This window comes from Mus pahari, chromosome 22, assembly GCF_900095145.1.
Source record: "Mus pahari chromosome 22, PAHARI_EIJ_v1.1, whole genome shotgun sequence".
Classification (NCBI taxonomy): domain Eukaryota; kingdom Metazoa; phylum Chordata; class Mammalia; order Rodentia; family Muridae; genus Mus; species Mus pahari.
The window spans coordinates 46,213,964-46,221,324 of NC_034611.1; positions in this window are offsets into that span (position 1 = coordinate 46,213,964).

Genomic DNA, 7,361 nt, shown 5'->3' on the forward strand with positions numbered 1-7,361 from the left:
CCACCCCCATCTTCCCTTGACTGTATCATGCTTGGTTCCCCAGAAATACCTATTCATAAACCACAGTTTGCTGGCTCTGGCCACTCCCTTTGGCTGGAGGCCATTATTTTCCTCATCTCCTGCTCACCTCCACCTTACCTTTTAGACATCATCAATATCGTTTCTTCTACAGTTTCCCTGACCCTTTCTAGTCTGAGAACGCGATGCTTACTCCTGTACGCGCACACGTCCCCAATACAGAGGATTAGCAAGTGCATTAGAATTGTTTGTCTGTGAGCACAAGACCATGAGTGTTGAGAAAATACCCAGCACACAGTAGGTGCTCTTTGATTGGCTTCTGACGGAAAATGAAGGATTTTCTGTAACCCCTCAGAGGCTCCTTTGAGCACTGGGATGGTGCAGGTTCCTGTATCAGGAACCTGGAAATTCTGCCAGGCTTGCAAGCCCATAGCAGCGAAGAGCGAAGAGCAAAGAGTCCTTTGAGAGGGTTGGGAAGGGGGGCGGAGCTCATGAAAACAATCAAACACCTGCCATGGGCACGGAAGATTAGCAAGGGAGTTTTATTGCAGAAACTCAGCCCCCTGGGGGAAATTATTAGGAACACAGGAGCAATATAACAGATCCCTCCCGTTCAAAGCTAGAATAGGGGCAAATGCAAAACTCAAACTGGGTGAGTGATGCCCTTGCCTGCGAGGTGAGCTTAGAAAAAGATGCTGAGAATAGGTAAGATCTAAGATATATGAATAAGGTAACAGAGTCAGCAAACACTTCATAGATACCATTTTACTCATGTGTCAAACCCTTTTGGGTGGTGATAGTACCTAAGTTAATAGTTAGTGCTGAGAAAGCACTGGAAGGATTTGAAAGTGGCTGTGAGGAGCTTAAAGTCAAGTAAGGAGAACACGTGCCACGTTTCAGTGTAGGCAGTCATGTGACAGGTATGTCAGGATTTCTGTTTCAGTTGTAAAATAGTGGACCTGGAGTACCTGACAGAGGAAATCTATTTCTACCATAATGAGTATGCTCAAAGTATCTCTGAAACCTGGGTATAGGTTTATCCGTAGATTGGATAATGTAAATATCACTTCATTATTCTTCTAAGCTGCCATTGCTTTCAGGGTCTTAATGACAGCCAGTCTCAGCTTTAGGCTCCTGTCCTTCAAGTCTAAGTTTGATCTGATAGTAGAGGTTTTCTTTGACAAATTTTAACAAGACATTACTACTACTGCTACTGCTAATAATAATAATTTTACTACTAATAATAATAACAACCAAGGTTTGATTGTAATTGAGAGATAAGCATATACCCACTCAAGAACTAATCATCAGTTGACTGGTAAGCTTAGGTTGTACTCGCAGAATTGGTACAGGGTCACAAAACACAGGCCTTGTGATCAAATGTCACAAAATGCTTGAGATAGTTGACATCACAGGCCAGTGTCCTTCACTCATTGAGCATATGAAGAAAATGAGGAGGAACCAAGACTCTTCTTGGAAAATTCCATCCTCGGGCACCATGAGTTGGTTAGCAAGCACTGGTAGAGTTTGAGATGGGAGAGTTCTTCCTTGTGTAGAGTTACGCCAAGCATCTATCACATGCACAATTCTAACATTTATGATGCCTGCCTCCCATTGGAGCGACAGTTAGGTATCCCTGCACACACTTTCAAAGGTCCACTTAAGGAACAGAACCTCCCATCCGAGGGAAAACTGCGTGCTGTCAGCAGTGAAAGCCGGAGTTCCATACTTTCCAGACCTGTGATTCAGGGAGAGTCTAAAGTCGTGACGGGATTCACTTTAGAGATGATCTAGCCCACACCTTGGGACAGTCCCGGAGGACAAGGGTTGAGTGGGCATGTTGGGGGCGGGGAGCGGGGGAAGATGCTATGATATGATAGTGTCCCCCAAAGATCCAAGTGTTCACAGTTTGATTCTCAGGGTAGCACTGATAGAAGAACCTTGGGGAATTAGAGCCAAGTTGAGGGGGGGTGGTCTTATATCAGTGGGGCTATGCTCTCAAAAGGGATTGTGGGACCACAGTCTATTCATCTCCAGTTTTTCTTTCAAGCTCAAGACGCAGTATGCACCATATGCTGCCCTCGTCAGAGGTTCAAAGTTAGGGTTGCCTGATCTGAGGAGCAGGATATCTAGAACTGTGAGCCAAAATGAACTTTTACTTCTAAGAAGGCATATCCAATTGCCCAGGTACTTTTTATAGTTATGCAAAGTTAACTAATATACCAGGGAATGTACCCCTAGAGGATGAGTGTGACGTCAGATACGTAGGTTCCCATTTCCCCTTAATGTTTCTCTTCTTCAAAGAGTGACGCCACAAGAACATTGTTATATTTCTTCCTCCTGCACTTGAGTAAAATAAGAATCAACAGCACAGAATGGTACTGAGCATGTTACACAGTGCTAACGGAGACACGAAGAACAGTAGTGAATGGTGCTCAATTTCTATTAGAGCAACTAGGAACGAGCCCTTCCATCTTCCACTCAAAATGTCTATCAGAACCTGGGTGTGAGAGTGTGAGATAAATTTTAACCTGCTTCAATTGACATAGAAAAATGGAAATCTTCAATAAACGTCTATACATTGTTGAACACACAATATTTTTTAACTAAACAAATAGTCAATAGCTTAAGAAGTATTGGCCTAAGGAGTGTAGTAAATAAGCCCGAAGATTACTCCAACCAAGAGCTGAGTCTGTAGTCCTTCCTCCATGGGTTAGAGTGATAGAAGATGCTTAGAAATCCACACAGGACATCTGACAGAGTGGTCCATGTCACTGTGTTTCTGACTATCCCCTGGGGAACAGTGGACCAGAGGTTAGGTCAGAACTGGTGTCACATCATTACATTCGAAGTGCCTGGAAGGAGCAGTGTCAGGCCACGGTGGCCTTCTGATGCCACCTCCTCACCAGAGACCTGACAGTAGAGACAGCTGTCTGGGGTCATCTCTGTCAACATTGGAGCCCTATCGTGAGTGACATTAGGCATTGCCAGCGTCTGTTCATAAGGCTGTGTCAAATGAGGAATGCCAGGAGGGCGGAGTGTGAGGTCAGGTGTCGCTGCAGCGAGGAGGCTCCAGCTCACCTGGCAGAGCCATCATGGGACCCCTCCACACCTTCATCTTGATAGCAACTGGAGCAAGCCCTCTGTTTCTGTGCCATCAAATACCTCCAGGTAGAAATGGTTTCTACTTCATATTAGAAGGGACTAAATTCCAGACCACAGCATGAAATAAAAACGTACACATTCTGTGGGACACCAGAGGCTTTGGGAATGGTGTGCCGATGTACAAAAAAAAGCTGTGGAGAAGCGGACTTTGTCTTTATCACATACTCCTGTTCGTTACTTGTTCTCATAAAGAGATGAATGTGTTCTTTACTGCACCAGTACCCCTTTCTTCCAAGCACCAAACGCGTTCAGTCTACTATTCAGAATAAAGCAATGCCGCTGCTGCTTACCTGCAAGGGCTTGTGGGAGCAAACATTCCTAAGGACCCCGGAGCTTTGTGGATGGAGCCACCCCCAAGCTTGTTGCTATGGTTAGAGGACACACTGCTGTTCCCTCCAAACCTTGTACTGCAGCTCCAGGTCAGCAATACTTTCTTATACTAACGGCCAAATACAGATGAAAGCAGGGGGCCTTCCCACTTCTCCTGGTGCTTGTTATTAAGCTGGACGAGGTGAATATTTACCACAGTGCTTTCAGAAATATCTAAGCGCCGTTAGTTCAGATGCCCAGTTTGTAGACAGATGCGCTTTCTATCACATCACTTGCCAAAAAAAATTATAAAGACGAACGAGGGTAACACATCTGAGGTTAGTGACATCAGTCATCGCCCATGCTGTCCTTTGTGTGCAACTCAGAGCACATGTTCTGTTCTGTGTTAATTAACACTTCATGGCTACACAGTCAGCCATTTCCAGAAGTCTGACAGGAAGCCAATTCACAACATTCTCAACCTAAACCCATTCTCTCTCTCTCTCTCTCTCTCTCTCTCTCTCTCTCTCTCTCTCTCNCACACACACACACACACACACACACACACACACAAACCCTATTCGACTCATTTCTGTTCATTCCCCTTTCTCTTTACCTCACACAACGAATCCTGCCACCCGACCTCACCCAGCCCCTCTGACCTGAACTGTTTCCCAAACCCTGCCCTGGGGGAAGGCCCACCTCTACCGTATCAGCCTCCGACTGTGATCTTTCTAAACCATGAAATTTAACTGCCCCCTCATCACCTCTTCCCCACGCTCTGAGTTCCTGTGGTGCTGATGGAGTCTAGAGTGTCCGAGCTCTGTTTTTTCTCTCCCGGGCGCTGAGTTCTCTCAGGTTCACCTATCTAGCAGCAAATTCTATTTACTGCTTATGCTTGCCTTTGTTCCCGCCACCTGAAGTCATTTCCACACCATCCACCTGATACATTACATTTTACATTGTATCTAGGTGTGTGTGTGTGAATGTGTGTGTGTGCGTGTGCGTGTGCGTGTGTGTGTGTGTGTGTGTGTGTGTGTGTGTGTATGCCATGGCGCATATGAGGAGGTCAAAGAACAAGTGACACGTCTCTCCTTTTACCCCATGGGTCCTAGGGCTCAAGTTCAGGTCATCAGGCTTGTCCACAGACATCTTTCCCCCCCTCACTAGCTCCAAACTAGCCTTTAAGTCCAGACGTCAAGTCAAGGTGACCAGCTAATGTAAATTTTGAGAGCCTCTAGATCACTCTGGATCATCTTATCTGGGAGAACATTAGTGGCTCACATGATGGATAACTATTAAAATCTACAGCCATTTGGATTATGTAAGGTTATATGTAAGTAAGGATGAAACCACCTTTAAACTTGTTTTTTTTGTTTGTTTGTTTTTGTTTTTGTTTTTTTTTTTTTACAAATAGGAACATCCATCTTTACCTTTGGATCAGTTGAACCATGTCATATCAGACCTGAAGATAAGAAGTTAGGGCTATTCTTTGAAAAGCCCAAGTGTTCTACATTTACACACTGAAGTCCACAGGACCTGCTTTTGTCTCCGTAAGCAACATAAAATAAGGCTTCCACGATTTCTCCTTCTTTTATTTTTAGAAATCATTACTGTTCCCTTTCCTATGAAAAATTACCACGGAGGTAGTGTTCATTTCTCCCCCGCCCCCAACACAATTGAAGTTGTACATGGTAGGGAAGTTTTTAATTAGTCCATCGCTAGCAGGAACTGTGCGTGCTCCCCGCAGGAGGAGCCCAATAAATTACCAATGATAACATACATCGGAGGCTTTGTGTAGGAAAACGCTCATTAGTCTGTTCCAGCAGCCAGCAGCTTCCCACGAAAGGGTTCAGAAATGTGCCGTGGTAGGGATAGCTCAAGCTGCTTGGAACAGAGCTTCTATAGCAGGCCTGGGGCAGGAGGGAGGCCACTCAGATCTGAGCTACCGTGTCTCTGGGCAAATGCACTTTCTGGGTGGTGAAGTTCATCTCCTATGCTCAGAAACGTCTATTTTCAGATCACCCCAATGTCCCACCCTGCTTTTCTAAGTGTGGCAACATCAAATGCTTAGGTAATGCTTGTCACCAACAAATAAGAAAACACCAACAAATAAGAAACCTCAGTAGCAAGGCGCATTCACTTCGTGAGTGGCTGCTGGTGCCCACTGCCTTCACTGTGTGAGTGGCTGCTGGTGCCCACTGCCTTCACTGTGTGAGTGGCTGCTGGTGCCCACTGCCTTCACTGTGTGAGTGGCTGCTGGTGCCCACTGCCAACCAGGAAGCTCAGTTTCTCGCCAAGCTGTCCCTCTGGTGAGATGGTCTGAGTTTTTGCTCACACAAGGTAGTTCAATTCCTCAGGTGAGTGTCAGAAGAAGAGGGCTAGAACTCAAGATTCAAAGTGAGACCAAGATTGAGGGGTAGGGTGAGGAGGTTGGGGGAGAGGAAGAGAGGGAGGAATATAGAGGGAGCAGAGAGGAGAGAGAGTCAGGAAGGAAATAAGCTATGATGCTTTTCTAACCCAGTTTCAAAAAGGTCTGTCTCTTTCTATTGGTTGAGCTTCACATGCCTTTCAGGTTCAAGAGGAAAGGAAGTCCTAAGAAGGGTAGAAATCTCTGGAAGAGAATCTGGGGCCTGAGACATTGCTGTTGACATTTCCAGAAAGCACAGATTTGCCCCATATTTTTTCTGATAAATTTTCTTCATGGGCATTTCTTCATAGCTTCCCTGAGTCGTTTTGCCATGAGATGCTCGTCCCTGTACGTCCCCAGGCCCCTGTGCGTCCCCAAGCCCCTGTGCACATGGTGAGACTCTCACCTCCGTGTTTCTGTGCAGCAGTTTGTACAGAACCTTACACAACAGATATTCAGTGTGCATTGGCTGGTGAACTGCCTGTACAGTTAAGCATCGTGGTTTTTCCTACCGACTAGCCACATGACTGCAACACATTTCTGGAAGTTCACAACTGAGGAAGTTGAACTAAACTGGTTTCTAAATAGTCAGGCTTAACAGTAAATTATCAATGGTGTTCTTCAAATTACACCGAACCCAGAATTCCAGTATGTAAAACGGGTTCCTAAGAAAAACAGCTATCCTGTGATTGAAGGTCTGTGAAGACGGAGGACTGTCATATCCTGTTCCCTCCTCCAGGGACAGTGTCTTTGAGCTGGCAGTCATTTGTCACATTTACCTGAATCTCTACTGAAGGTAACACCCACTTCTCTGAGAAACCAAGGACACCTCTCTCCCTACCACTCTCTTCTCTCTCTCATCTCTATTCCCTCCCTCCTTCCCTCCCTCCCTCCCTCCCTCCCTCCCTCTTTCCCCTCTCTTCTCCAACACATCTGGGGTTAAAGATGGATGATGAATGTCTTCCTCAGTCACTGTCCACCCTATTTTCCTAAACACTGTCCCTTACTGTCCCTTCAGTCCCTCACTGAGCCTGGACCTCATCAATTAAGCTAGAAACACTGTCTGGCAAGCCTCAGGGAGGTTCCTCTCTCTGCCTCCCAGTGCTGGGACAGCAGGCCTGTGCTGCCATGCCTGGCTTGTTGACATGGGTGCAGGTCCTCATGCTTGTGCAGGATCCTTCTCTGAGCCATCTCCCCAGCCCACAGAGCCAGAGATTTCTGGTAGTAATGTTAATCTTGGATATTTTTTTTCCAGGTCGTTAAAATCTTTTGGCTCTTTTAGATAGCTTATGCCACTTCTGCATGAAGCCTGTGGTGCCAGTACAGTAACATAAAAGCTTCTGATGGGGCTTTCGAACACAGCTTGAAAACCTGGACAACAGGGTGGAGGGGAGGTCTCTAAAACTCCTTGGGTTTTAAGAACCTCTGTGCTTGTAGATCTCTCTGCTTCCCATCTTTG